Genomic DNA, 14,587 nt, shown 5'->3' on the forward strand with positions numbered 1-14,587 from the left:
CCATTCCCAAAAAGCAAGAGTGAAGCACTTCTCATAAAAGTAGCAATCCTTTAAGGGTACTTGAAGTTGCATCTTTTGGACCACTACTTATGGAAAAATTGTTCCAGGGATTTTTGCCATTTAATTTTGAGTATCCTTTAGTTAGTTTTCATTTCATTTTGTCTTGCATCTTTGGATAAATTGCTGACATTTCTCCAAGCCTGACTAGTACTATATTGAAGATGATATGTAACCAGCCTTTTTATTAAAACTTAAAATATGACCATCAGGAGGTCAGACACTGAAGAACTGTATTTCTCTCAGCTTTTCTAATTAATTACATAATGGACAGATTGAATGACTAAACTGTCTGAAGTGGCTGTTATGTGTTTTCCTGGGGTTTCTTTTAGGAATGGAAGAGAAAAAGTTACGTAACTGCAGGAAAAAAAAAAAAATGGAAAAAAATTTGAAGCATTTGAATTCAGATTTATAAATTGTTTCACCAGAAGTAATAGTGACTCATACTTTCATTTCTTTTACAGGGGATAAATCGGAGGTGTTTTGGCTGAGGAGCAGCTCTTCCCTGGGGGGAAAAGAGGCCAAAAGCCAATTCACAGAAAGACAGGTTGAATACTAAAACTCAAGATGACAATCTGACAGCCACTTGGCATCTGCTCTCAGATGGCAGCCAGCTGGCTTCTCACAACAGTATCTGCACCAGCAACATTGTTAGGAAGAGCTTGCTGAGAAAGGCAGGGCAGTCCTTGCTTTGGCTCGACACCTCCTGCGAGGCTCCTCTTGTGCGGAGCCCGGTGGGTTGGTGCGTCACAGAGGGGCTGCTCTGCCACTGCTGCCCTGCCCCACAACATGTGCACCCCCTGGCATCTGTCAGGAATTAGCAAATTACTGATGTTAATCAGTATTATAATTTTCTGGGCTTCATCCTGCTAATACACAAGAGGTTATAGCTTTATGCAAGGCAGGGCCAACCATTTGACTCAAAGGACAACCTGACTGTCAGGTGAAGGCTTCAGAATGTTGGCTCTGTGGACTTGGAATTGCTTTTGTTTGCACAGTGCCTTGCAGAAGATGAACCCACCTATTGTTTTGATTCCTAGCGACAGTATGGCTTTGATTAGATATTTTGTTGGGAGACAGCAAAAGTTCCCATTCTTGTTCTGCTCTAGAACAGGTTGAAAAACCTGTAGGGTGAAAACCAGTTGTCATACAAAGATGCCAAGCTCTGCTCTGTCATGGGGACACCTTGCAGCTATTATCAGGCCCCGCTGACTACAGTGCTGAAAATGTGCTAGTGCTGGTGGTGTGTACTTCACTTGATGTATAAGCCATTGTCCCCAGCAGGGATAAAAATAAGGGCAGGGAGAAATGCCTGCATCTACCAACAAGGACATTACTGCATCAAGAATGGACCTGAGGAGTCTAAACAGCTGAAAAATGTGTATCAACTTCAGGTCTTTTTCTCCATCCTGTCTGCACCAGGTTTTTCAAGTGCTCTTTTTTTTTGGTCTGAGAATTCCTGTTCTATCTCTGGTTTACTGATAGCTGTCACAGACACACAATCCGTCATCTTAAGTATTTGTATAATCATGAATTCAATGCAGAACACTGAGAGCTTTCCACTTCTGGCAATTAACTTGAGATAAATAAAAGTGGTAAGAGGAGGCATTAAGTTACCCACCTGCAGAAAACTGGCTCTCTGCTGAGTGCTCTTGACAGATGAGTACATCTGAGGAAGTGCTAATTGCAATGTATTCCTCAATGGTTTTTTTGTTGATGCACAAAAGATTGAGAAAATAGGAAGAAAATGAAAATGCCTCTGTCTTTTGAGTCACAGTGGAAAATATACAGGAATTGCACTCTCAGATAAAGAATATGCTAAGAACAGGGGAGCAAGCAGAGGATTGGTGCCATGAATAGAAATCTCCGTCTGTGCTCTGGCCATGGTCCAGACTGTATGACATAGTTTACCTGATACAGTGCCCATTTGGATCATTTATATAACATCATAGGTGCTATGAGTAATGCAGGAAGATGCTCTGTGTGACCCAAGAGTCTCATGTTGAGAGTGAGACAGGCACAATACAAAGGTTCATTTTTGATGCATACACAGGAAAAAGCAGCACTGGATCAGATGAGAAACAAAGCTCAGGTAAAGAAGCAAGTGCTGATCTTGGCCATAAAAATGGCATGAGAAAAGACAAAGGATTGCTAGGTGGAGACAGAGTGCTGTGAAGTAATAGAGCCAAGGGTGAGGACTGAGAGTGCAACAGAAAGAATGGTGAGATTAGACAGAGCTGTGTGTCTCTAGGAAATGAAGTTACAAAGACTGTGGACTTGGAAGAAAACAGGAAACCGGGTTATGGGAGTGGTGGACTGTAATATACATATATAGTATGCAGCTAGTTAAGCAGAAAATCTGACTTGGTATACAGTATTTTCAAAGGCATGAGCAAAAAATAGAGGCAGGATAAAGGCAAAAGTGTCTGGAGTAGATGCAACCAGTGCAGTGAATGCCTGACATGATGGGAGCCGTGTGAGCTGGTGGCACTGCTAACCCACTTTGGGTGAGTCAGCTTGGGATGAAGCAGAGTTCATCGGGTAGGAGAGAAATGGAGTGTGCTGGCATCCCCATGGCCATAACTAATGGGAGTTGTAAGAAATCCATACCCCCACACTTATCTTCCACCCTCTGTCCCCAAAAACTGCACCAAGTGTACCTCTTGTGCATTAGGCTATAAAGACCTCTCAAAAGTGAGTGCAACAACACCAGATTGGAAATATATCTGAATTTAACTGCTACAGAGCTGCATTCAACCCACTAAACCAAACGATTCCCCAAAGGACAGTATCACAATTGTGCAATTTCCTACCTCTAAAAGGGAAAATGCATGCTGTATGATACAGAGGGCACAGCAGGAAGGGTAGATGTGATCTGCTAGAAACAATTTCTATAAACCTGCACTATCTCTTCTCCATGTTATATTGCAGTGATTATTTTTTTCCTCCATAGAGAAACCATAAAAAAGTCAAAGAACAACCAAAGGTTTTTTGCCAAAGGTAGAGCAGATCTTTTGGCTCTTCAAATGCTACCCCTTTGGAGAAGGGAGAAATGCAGCCAGGATTGCATGTGGCAGCTCAGGAATATCTGGGGGAGCAGCACAAATGTTCACAACAACCTCTGACCTGCTGCACAGAATCTGCCCCATGCAGATCAGGAATGATGATTACAACATAGACCTAGCGTCAGCCAAAGAGCACAGCGTGTTCGAAAGTCTCATTTACAGCATTATTTGGGTCAGTAGAAACCAGGAAGGAAATGGTTACGTGAATGTTTCTTCACTGTATTGTTTACAGGATACACAGGGAAATTTTTGGCTTCATATTTGGGTAGTTCAAAAGGCAGAGCCAGCATAGTTGAGAAGAAGAATTGGCAGCACTGAATTTGGCCATAGCAAAGGCAGATTTCAGTGCTGACTGCCAGAGATTACGTCTTGTTCATCCTTTCAGTGGCAGTTCTGACAGGCTCCCACATCAAATCACTCCAGCTCAGGCCAGCAGAGCTATTCTGGCAGGGTTTATCCGCTTACATAAGTAGGGAAAAGATGAGATGCGACCTTGACTGGCGTAACCGAGCTGGGAGCAGCCTCCAGTTCTGAAGCACTTTTCTTGGCAGGACCGTGCAGTTACCTGGATGACCTGGTTTGTTTTGTGAGGCTTCTAATACCTCTATTTTGCACTGTGGCTGTGCTGTAGGCTGCCTGCACAGACCTGCCTCTGGCTCTCAAGTCTGGGTTTAGTGGCCATTTTAGCCTGACTGGAGTTTCTGGAGTGGGACAGCACAAAATATTGTTTTTCTACTGCATATATTTATATGGTGGCAATAGAAAATGTTACAGAGTGTCAGATGGATAAAATTTTCTGTTACAAAGAGCAGAGATATTCCAGTAACCCATATCACTGTCCTGTTGTTATACAATGTACTTTGACAGAAAGTTCAAAACATCTTTTGGACTAGGATTGATGAAGGAAGGGCCAGCATCATTCAAACAATATTGGATTTAGATTTTCAAAAATCAGGATAAACTATTCTTCCAGTGGCCTAATCCTATTTGCTTCATTAAAGGCCAGCTGCTTTGCAGGGAACTGCAATTCAGGGGAGAAAATTCTTCAAACAGAAGAAAATGGCTTTAGCCTTTTGTGTGTGAGAAAGAGGGCAAAGAAAAGATTATGGAAGACAAACTATGACACATTTGTTTTGAACCATTTAAACAGCTCTAGGCATGGGCTGTATTTTTCAGTATTTTTCAAACTTGGGGTTTTTGTATTGTACCAGTGCTACAATAGAACTGGTAAGCAACTGATATAATTTGATGTTTTTATTTCTGTACAAGGGTGGTTTACTAATTATTTATTCCATGTTTTCAACACAAATTCATGGATCAGTAAAATAACAAATTGAGCACAGGTCGGAAGAGTTCTAGCTTATTCTCCTGACTTCTACTCCATCCTTTCTTTCCCATCTAATCAGACTTGGAGAAGTAGACAATAGAGAAAAGATGGAATGCCAGCTGGAAAGAACTGCTAATGGCCTCTTGCCGTGGGAACAATCATTTGTTAAGCTCTCTCCTGGGATAGGCACTGATTAGTCATAGTCCTTTTGAAGGGAGCCTGGTCTGTTCTTGATCAAGATATGCGAATTTAAATCAGAACTTGAGGATCTCCAGAGAGTTGGGAATTTGCTTCATCAGTCCAGTTAAACTGACTCTAGGCTATGGTTATCATCCACAGCTAAGAATCCTGAGTTGATTATGAGGTAAATACAACAATCAAAATCCTACTTAATCTAATATACCTGACATTAGATCAAGTTCCTTTGATACCTTTCAGCAGAAGAAGACCAGAGCACTTTCCAGTGTTGCACTTTGACTGTCTTTCATAATTATTTGTTATAACCGTTCATAATGATTTGGCAGTCACGGCCAGCATTGAAGCCAATCAAGATCCTTTATAATCACAAAACATTTCACTTTTTCACTACTTCTGTGTGTTTCAACCACAGCTTGCCACCACTGGGCTCTGAGATCCATGCAGTTGCAACTACTACAGATGCATTGAAAGTTGCCAGGGAAAGTGGGAGAAGGAATTGAGCCCCAACACAGATTTATTTTGAAAATTAAATCCATTAAAGAGTGAAAAGTAACCTCATATCTTCTTTCTTGGCCCATTGTTTTCCTATGAGATGAATAAATTTAAAAAAGGTTGTGGAAAAACTATTGTATTTTTTCAGTTTCACTTCTATTTTAGGTTATTCAGGGAGGCAGATGTATGTAGTCTGACAGGAGGCATTAAGCTCAGTGAACATTTTCAGTTCAAAAGCTTCACCCCCCCTTTAAGCAAAATATTTCAAAAAGAGGAGAGTGAGCAATTACCTGCTGCAGCAAACTTAGCAAACGTTTTTTTGAGACTCATGGCACCATTTTTCCTGCACATCAAAGAAAACTATCACTCTTCATTAAATATATCAATTAACTTATCACAGGATCTAATTGATATTTCGATTCCAGCAAATAACACGCTTGCTTTTTTTGTTCTCCAGCTGCACAATATCTGACAGCTCACTGAGCAGTCAATGTTGTGGAGAAATCATGATCAGTTTTTTAAAGTCTGTCAATCATTCAAATATTCAAGTTCTCTTAAGGCAGAAAAAGTTGCTGAATTATATTAGATATTGTGAGTTTCAGTCTCAGGCAAAGCCAGAAATATATGAGAAAAATAAACACTTGAACAAAAATTTTCTAATTTATATGTATTTTGAGCTCTGAAAAAGAAAATTCAATTGATTGATTCATTTTTAGAAATTATTATCTCTTCTTTAGCAGGAGCTTCAGGATCTGGGTGTGAGCAGAAACAGGAGCTTGTTCTTGTGTTTGTGCTTGAAGTGGGAGTTTAGCCTGGAGTAGTCAAGGCTGAAGGACACTGTTTTTTAAAGGGTGGGAGAGGAAGAAACTGGAACAGATTAGATCTTATTCCAGAACTTTGAGCTTACACGTTAATTGCCCTGTGACAAAAAGGGTGACAGCTACCGTGGAAAATTGTCTGACATTTGCTTCAATTCCTGTAATTCAGTGTTATTTCTGTGCAGGCCTGGTGCTGGTGTCTCTGCAAAAGTAAAGCAAGAAATCTCACCTAGATGAAAGGTAACCTTCTGACAAAGTATTTGATTGAGGCTCAAGAGACCTGGATTCATTTCCAGGGTTTTCACCTGTACACATTCCTCCCAAACTCACATTCTTAACTTTGCTATGGGGAAATAGCATGATTGGATGATATGTGATAGAGTCAATGTTTGTGTGGTGACAGGTCTTTAAAAATACAGAACAGCAAAACAGCACCACCTCCAGAATCTAAAATTAATCTAACTATGTCATAGAAAGGCTGCATAAATAGCAGGTTTTTTTTTTCTAGGTTTGCATATTTTCTATTAAATAAAGACTGAATTTTTTTCAATTCATTTACGTCTGAGTTATTCCAGTTTGAACTGCACTGAGAAATGTCTTTGCCACAGGTCAAATTAATGCTCTCCTAGATACATGGTTGAGTCCCTAACAGAAGGTACAGTGCTGATTCTACAGTGAGAGTCACTGCTCTTGAAATCTGGTGGATGGTGAAGAGGAGGCAGGGAAATACACTTGCATTTGAACTTCAGACAACAGCTCACATTTTGCAAGAGAAGTTTTTAGAGCATTTTATTGTATTTATTCTGTTCTCTGTGGAAAATGTTGTAAGGAAAAAAAGTAACTTTTCTCCCTAGGTGATTTCAGGTCTTAATTCTGATCTTTTCCCTTGATTTTTCTTAGTCTGGAAGGATTAACTTTAAGGGTTTAATTTTAGTATAAAGTCTTTCAAATCAACTTGTAAGTCTGTGAAATGACAACCACCGGTTTTTAAATTTTTTTTTCCACTTTGTCAAAGCACATTTTTTCTCATATTCTTCTCTTCAGTGTATACACCATTAATGTAGTCAAATAATCTCATTGGCTTTAAAGATTCTCTCACTGTCTCCATGGTCCTACTAAACTTTAAGAATCACAGGTCCCAGCTGAAAAGAGTACTTTCCATTTGTTCTTGTGCCTTTCTTTGTCCTATTTCTGTCCTTTGTTTTCTCCCCAGAAAGCTCCGGGCTTGATTCAATTGCCATTTGCAGAGTTGCTAGAATTGATGAAATATTAGAATAAAAATAGTGGGTTGCTAGTGCAGAGAAGCTCCTTATCTTTGACTTCAAGTGACACTGGAAGGCCCTCACCCATGTTCAGCTTTACATTCCACCTCCCAAACCACTTATCCTTTGGAGAAGAAGGGCCACATTATTCTGCTCTAGTGCTTTCCACCAAAACTGGGTATCTCATTCTGATGTAGCTCATTCTGTGTCCCCCTCTCCTGCTCTTCACGTTCCCTGCTGATGCTGCCTGTGTCCCTAAGGCTGAAGGCTGGTGTCCCTCAGAGCCAGTGCCTGGGGACCTTCCCCTGCCCCAGAACACTTCACAGCAGTGGGTAGTAGTGGCCCAGGGTTTTGGCAGAAACTCAGGTTTTTGGAGACCCAAAGCCAATGATGAAGATGCAATCTGTAGTTAAAATGTTGGGTGGTAACTGGAGCTGGTGAGCAGGCTGGTTTGCATTCAGCCTGTGAAACGTGGCTGTTGAGGGTCATGGACACAGGCTGGGATCCCTGGTTGCAGTGGGGTCCGGGGGAGCAACAAAGACTCTGATGGCTTTGAGAGCAGGGACTTGGGAGCAGCCACAATAGGCAGTATCTGCAAAGGCCCTGGTGCCAGGGCTGAGGGAAGCCCTAAGCAGTCCTTCAGATCTGCCTTTGTCAACTGGATGTTCATCTTGAGACGTACTTAATGAGGCTAAGCCAGGAATTGTTTTGACTCAGTGTCTGAGCTGGAATTCTTTGAATAAAATTTTTGGTTTTCTCTGCAGCCTCTTAGAAGCTTGATTATTCCACTAGAGACATTTTGAGACCAATCCCATGAACATATTTTGAGCTTATTAAAAGTGTGTCTTAAAACTGGCGCTTGCAAGCAGCAATCAATGAAAACTTGGCACTGCTACACTGAACCACATTGTGCTGGCCATAATATTGATGTTTGCTGAATATTTACAGCATTAAAGCAACCGTTCATTTAAAAGAAACAAGTTGGAAAGAGCTTACACTGAAAGCAGTAAGTAAATTATATCAAATACCATATGAGTTTTGATGCAGCATAAGTAAATCATTAAAGCCAGCTAGGGCTGTTTTGATAAAAGATCTGTCTGAGAAGTTCTGCATAGAAGATAGTGGATTATGTAGATTTTGGTAGCATAACTTTTATTTTTCCCCTTCCCAAAGAAGTGTTTTCCAGAAGGTAAAGTGATTCAGAATTTTGTGTTGAGCAAAGGCACAGAAGAGGTTAATTTGGTTTTGTTACAGGAATGCTATGTTTCACCTCATGGATGGATTCATATCTCTGTCTAGAATGTCATTTGACTGCTGTGTGTCATAAAACACAAGGGTTCCTTTTTCCAAGAAGAATAAATTTGTACTCAAGAAAAGATGGCTTTTCCTGATTGGCAAGGCTCAATGTGTTCTCAGGAATGGAGTGCAGAGAAAACCTTTTCCTCAGCTCTGATAACAGTGATAAATTGTAGGATAGTTGAAAATTGAAATTTTGTTTTGTTTTGTAGAAAAATAAACCTAAAACATTTCTGCAACATTTTTATTACTTTACATCTATTTCTAGTTAGGCAAGAAAAACATCTTTTTAAAGTCTTGTTTTATTTTTTTTCCTTGAAAGGAAACTCACCTGAAATTGAAAACATTGAAAATGTTACAGTCAGCACTGAAAACTTCTGTTTCAAAATGCTTTTTGTATGCACATGTCAAGTGCACTATAATCAGCAGGAACTGAGCTCCATGTATGTACCTAGGATAAAATATCAGCTTTCCCAGATGGAGAAATGAAAGGCACAGAGCAAATGAACCATTTTCTCGGTATCATCCAGCCAATCAGTGGCAGAATCTGGTTTTCAGAATGTTTAAGGCCTGGTTTCAACCATTTCACAGAGATTCAGTCTAAGGCTAGCATTGTTTTTTCAGGAGTCATATTGGAAAAGACTGTTTCTCCTAAGTTTATCTGATGCCTACCTGCTATGTATGATGCACAAAAATTATAGTCAGAGGGTAATTTATAAAGAACTTCAAGGCACAGTCAATAAGAAATCTCCCACTGTGGCAAGTGCCTCAGTGTGCAGGCTTGTGCAGTGTCTCACTAAAGCCAGTCCATGCTCCAGTCTCCAAAAACAGCAGATTGAGTTGACAATTTTTCTCCGTCTCAGGAGTTCCATGTAATTTGCACTAAATTCTTACTGGAATGCTTAGGCATTTATGTAGTCTGTCGGACGTAACTTTTTCATATAGTTTTTTCTGGGCCCCATTTTAAGTGACCTGGAGAGATGGGAAGAAAATCCCTGCCTGTGGAGCAGTAAGGTTCAGTTCACTCACTCCTGGGTGAAATATTTCCCTGCTTGTTCCTTGGCAGATGGGAAGAACCAGCCTATGGAATACCACCAGACTGAGCATGGGGAGCTGAGGGAGAAGAAGCTGTGTTCATTTCACTCACTAATCAAGAATAATCACAGAAGTTCAAAATTACTACAGTAGTCAGTGCCATGACAGCGTAACAAACATGCATTGTAAGGTAGTTAAATAAAATATTTAAGGGAATGCACCTGGCAGTGACATTTGGTCTCACAAGGATGGGTAAGTTGGAAATGCACAGATAAATGGATCCCTCCAGCCTTTGTTCTAGGATTCAGAGTAATAACAGCAATAGCTGACAGTGGGTTTTCTTCACAGCAGGAGGTATCCATTTGGTTCTTACAGCTACTGACACTTCTTCGGTGATTTTTGTTGTTATATTTTTTTCTAATCCTATTTGAGTACCTGTTTTTTATGAGATTAATGGCTCACAGTCTGTGAGACACTTATTTAAGATGCAGGAAGAAGGATGTGTCTGCTAGACACATCTGTGCACTGCAGTCTAAAATTGCCTCCTGTTGTGAGAGAGAGAAAGAGATAGACAGAAGTGACTAGAGTACACTTGAGCTGCTAACAAGGTACTTTGTAAACTTGCCCCTGGAATTTACTACTTGCCATTTTAAAAAGCAACTTTTCCTGAGCTGTTGTTGAGTTGAATTGGGATATTTTCTTTTCTAAGTGGGGCCATCAAGAGCTATATGGTTTAAGAACTCTTTTTTCTCTTAAACAATGCCACACCTCTAATGAAATAATTCTGCTATTCATTGAGGTCTGTTACAACTGCATTAGAAACCTTTCTAATGGCAAACTATTTTCTAGGGAAGTGAATTAATATTTGAATTTATTTCCCCTGGAAGTGAGACACTGACAGCAGTGACTGAAAACAAGCATTCTATCAGGCAGGTATTGTGATGGGCTTGCTCTCTTTCAGTCACACATCGTGTGTCTTTAGGAAGGCACAGAGCCAAGGAGGTGGTTTTCACCTAATGCTGCACTGTGATTTCTTGAATGGCTGTGATCTGCATTTTGAAGAACTGCTTCTGACAGCTTGCAGGGTCTCCTGGAACTCCACGTTCCCAAAGCAAACTCGGTGTTATGAAAGAACTCTGTAGCAGACAAATGTACAGTAGGGTCCAGCTGCACAATGCCTAATTCCTGATGAAATCTGTAATGGATGTAGGAGCTAAATGTTCCTACGGAGCTGGGCCCAGATGGCAGACAATGAATCATAGGATCATCAAGGTTGGAAGAGACTTTTAAGATGATTTAGTCCAACTGTCCACCCAGAGCTAACGCTGTAACCCCTAAACCACTAAACCATCACCCAGTGCCACATCCAGATGACTCTTAAACACCTCCAGGGATGGTGACTCCACCACCCCCTGGGCAACATATTCCTATACCTGTTATGCATCCTAACAGTAAATTTTTTTTTTTTTTTTTTATACCTAATCTGAATCTCCCCTGTCTCAGTTTAAGGCCATTTCCCCTGGTCCTCTCACTGCAGGAACAGTAGGAGGACTGGCCCCCACCTCACAACAACTTCCTTTCAAGTGGTTGCAATGAACAATGAGGTCCCCTCAGCCTCCTTTTCTCCAGGCTAAACAAACCCAGCTCCTCAGCCATTCCTCGTAAGGCATGTTCTCTTTCACAAACCTTGTTACCTTTCTCTGGACTCACTCCAGCACCTCAATGTCCTTTTTAAAGTGAGGGGTCCAGAACTGAAACAGTACTCAATGTGTGGTCTCATCAGTGCCAAGTACAGGGGGATGATGACCAGCTCTGGTCCTGCTGGACACACTATTCCTGATACAGACCAGGATGCCATTGTCCTTCTCGGCCAGCTGGGCACATGCTGGATCATATTGAGCCAGCTGTCGACCAGCACCCCCAAGTCTCTTTCTGCTGAACAGGTCTTGAGCCACTCATGCCCCAGCCTGTGTCATTGCATGGGGTTGTGTGTCCCAAGTGCAGGACCTGGCACTCTGACTTGTTGAACCTCCTGCAGCTGTCCTCAGTCCATTGACCAAGTCTGTCCAGGTCTCTCTGTAGTGCTTTTCTATCATTGAGCAGATCAGCACTTGCACCCAACTTAGTGTTGTCTGCAAATTTACTGAGGGTCCACTCAATCCCCAAATCCAGATCATCAGTGAAGATGTTAAACAGGACCAGCCCCAAAGACGAGCCTTAGGGAACACCACTGGTGACCAGCTGCCAGCTGGGTGTAACTCCATTCACCACCACTCTCTGGGCCCAGCCACCCAACCAGTTTTTTACCCATCAAGAAAAGAGGAAACAGGCTGGCTTTGGGGGAGCAGCTGTATCTGTGCTTGTTCATTAGCTCCCAATCCATGTTTTTCAGACTGCAAGCCATAAAAAATAAAACAAAATCTTTGTCATACCTATTTCACCATATTCTGCACCTGCAAAGAAATGTGAAATGGGAGGATAGGGGGATTTTTGCTTTTTCCAACTCATTTCAGACTGAAGTCTGAAGTTGCTGCTGTGTTGTGGTGCAAAGCAGGGCTTCCTTGGCTGTCTCAGTGAGCAGCAGCTGTCCAGCCTCTGTGGTATGGCACCATAGCTGCAGTAGAAGTCTACACAAAATGGATGTGACCCTCTTGATGAATGCTCATTTCCATCATCTACCAGAACCACTGGCAGCAGATTATCAGGATATCAGTCCCATCTGCAGTGATGCACAGGATTTGCAGAGAGCTTTTCCAGCTACCATACTGACTTATAGATGTACTCTGATGAATGGGCCCATCTGTTCCTTTCCAGAAAGCAGGCACAGATCATTAAGACAGCACCATACCCACAGTTTTCAGAAGAAAAGGAGCCAACTCAAACTTGTGCTACTAAGCCACTGCTTAGAAGATCTGAATAATTTAAAATCAAGGAATGTCCTGAACATCCTGGGATATGTATTTTCTCTTCTTACAGTCATAGCTTCACAGCCCTCTGTAAAAAGTAACTTGGTTTACCCCCTGAGATCAGTGTAAATATGACACATCTGATGCTTCATGCTATTCTCAACGTGTATCTTAAAAAGCACCAGTGTTGCCCTCTGATAATATTTTCTGGGTGTCACAGTGGGACTGCCAAAGTATTTCTAGAGCACACCAATCAAAGTTCAATAATCCAGTGTAGCGGTCCTGGATATATGACTGTATTTGAAAGAGAATAGCACAATAGGTGCAGAGATTGCATATGCCTGTGACCAGATCAAATTAAACACAATTTTTAATTGTGTTTAATTTGATCTGGTCACAGGCATATGCAGTCAATACACATAACCAAAACGAGATCCAAGTTACTGAATAATCCAGAAAACCAAGAAGAGAAAAGAAAACTTGTTAACAAGGAGGGAGAATGTATAAATGTCATTGCGGAGAAAAACAGAGCTTTACATTGAAGTCTACTAGCAGGTGACCTGCCCTATAAAGTGCTAGAGACCCATGTAAGAGGGCTGATGGTGACTGATTAATTGAATACCAGCCCAACAGCAGAGTCAGGTCTGCCTGACTTCTTGGTCAGGCAGAATATTTCAACCTGGCATGAGCAACCTCATGAGCAGAGCCTGAGCAGTTCATTTCTCACTGCAGTGTTTTCAGAATTCATATGCTGACCAGCTGCTCATCTTGCATAGCCTCCCAGGCATCTGGGGATGTTGGTCAAGTCAGAAGAATAAGAGCAACACAGTGAGATCCAAATACTAAAAAAAAGCTTCTGGAGTGGGTGACTTGGACCCTACCCGCTCTCCCCACTTCTAACATTTTTTAGTTGAATATTCCAAGGAACATTTTTCCCCCAAAGAGACCATATTTTATTATAGTTGACATATACCTGGCAAATGTTTTGCCCCTTCCAAGCAGTGTTTTTCCAATTATTCCTTTGTTGATTGCAAAAGCACCAGCAAGATATGGCAGTTTACTGAATGGATGAATGCAGCATGATAAGCTCCAGCATTTTGATTATGTAGATGAAGAAGCATTTAAGAGGTAGCTGACTAATCAGCAAGGAACAAACCTTCCAAGTTTTCTGAACACAAAAGCCCTGTTGTAGTCTGAAGGAGACCAAATGCTTCCAGGGTAGGTTCCAAGTGGGATGGAAGGGGAAGAGTGGGAAACTTTCCTTTTTGGGATACATACAATTTCCTCTTTTACATTCATAATACAATTGGGGTAATTGAACTGGATGGGTGCTCTGTTTTCCTCCATAATGATCCCATTCCTACACTGAGATAAACTACAGGCTTTAGGTCTCATAGTTAGTCCCCTTGGAAACCAGATTATTTCCTTTTAAAATAGAGCACACCAATTATCCTCTAAATAGTTTCAATTATTGTTCTTACCCACATAGCAACAAAAGATGTATTATCCACTCCATCGTGTACAGTTGAGCTTCACCCTCAAAGGATACTGGCAGATGTGTGTGAAGGGCTCATGCAACGGCCTCATTCAGCCACATATCTGAGCAGCACAGAAACACTGATGAGTGGTGTGTTTGGTATATCAGCAGTGGTTACACACAACTGGATTTTCTGTTTATGTATCCATTCAGAGCTGCTGGTGGAGAAACAATTAATTTCTCCTGATACTGACAGTTGATCTATTAAAAAAATGCTTTATTTGGTGTTAGCTCCCATATTGTCGGTCATCCCAGAAGGTATTAGAATTATCTCAGGAGTTACTAATTATTTCATTTGTGAAGGTATTCATTATGCCAGGCACTATAGATATACATAGAAAATACAGCCCTACCCCAGAGACTGATAGTTTAATGCCTAAACATTTATGTCTTGTGGCTTTTCTGAGCAATAACATGAATGCAAAGATCAAACACATAGAATTTTATCTTTCATGGGAAGCCTTTCAGTCTTCCATATAAAATGCATCCTTTTTAAAGGCGTTCTGCCTTCCTCTGGAAGACTCTGGAGATCAAGCAACGCAGCAGAGATGGAATCAGCTTACAAGAGTGTAACTGTGTTTTCTTCTCTCATTA

The 14,587-nt window shown here is 41.2% G+C and overlaps 1 long non-coding RNA gene across 1 annotated transcript in view; it reads left to right on the plus strand.

The window, feature by feature from the left end:
* Positions 1-14,587, plus strand: part of LOC135302798 (uncharacterized) — a 92,295-nt gene that overhangs the window by 20,289 nt on the left and 57,419 nt on the right. The window contains exons 3-4 of the long non-coding RNA XR_010364363.1: positions 522-6,197; positions 6,566-8,225. This is a non-coding gene — a long non-coding RNA (uncharacterized LOC135302798). The remainder of the gene's footprint in view (positions 1-521; positions 6,198-6,565; positions 8,226-14,587) is intronic.

Source organism: Passer domesticus, chromosome 1 (genome assembly GCF_036417665.1).
Source record: "Passer domesticus isolate bPasDom1 chromosome 1, bPasDom1.hap1, whole genome shotgun sequence".
NCBI classification, from domain to species: domain Eukaryota; kingdom Metazoa; phylum Chordata; class Aves; order Passeriformes; family Passeridae; genus Passer; species Passer domesticus.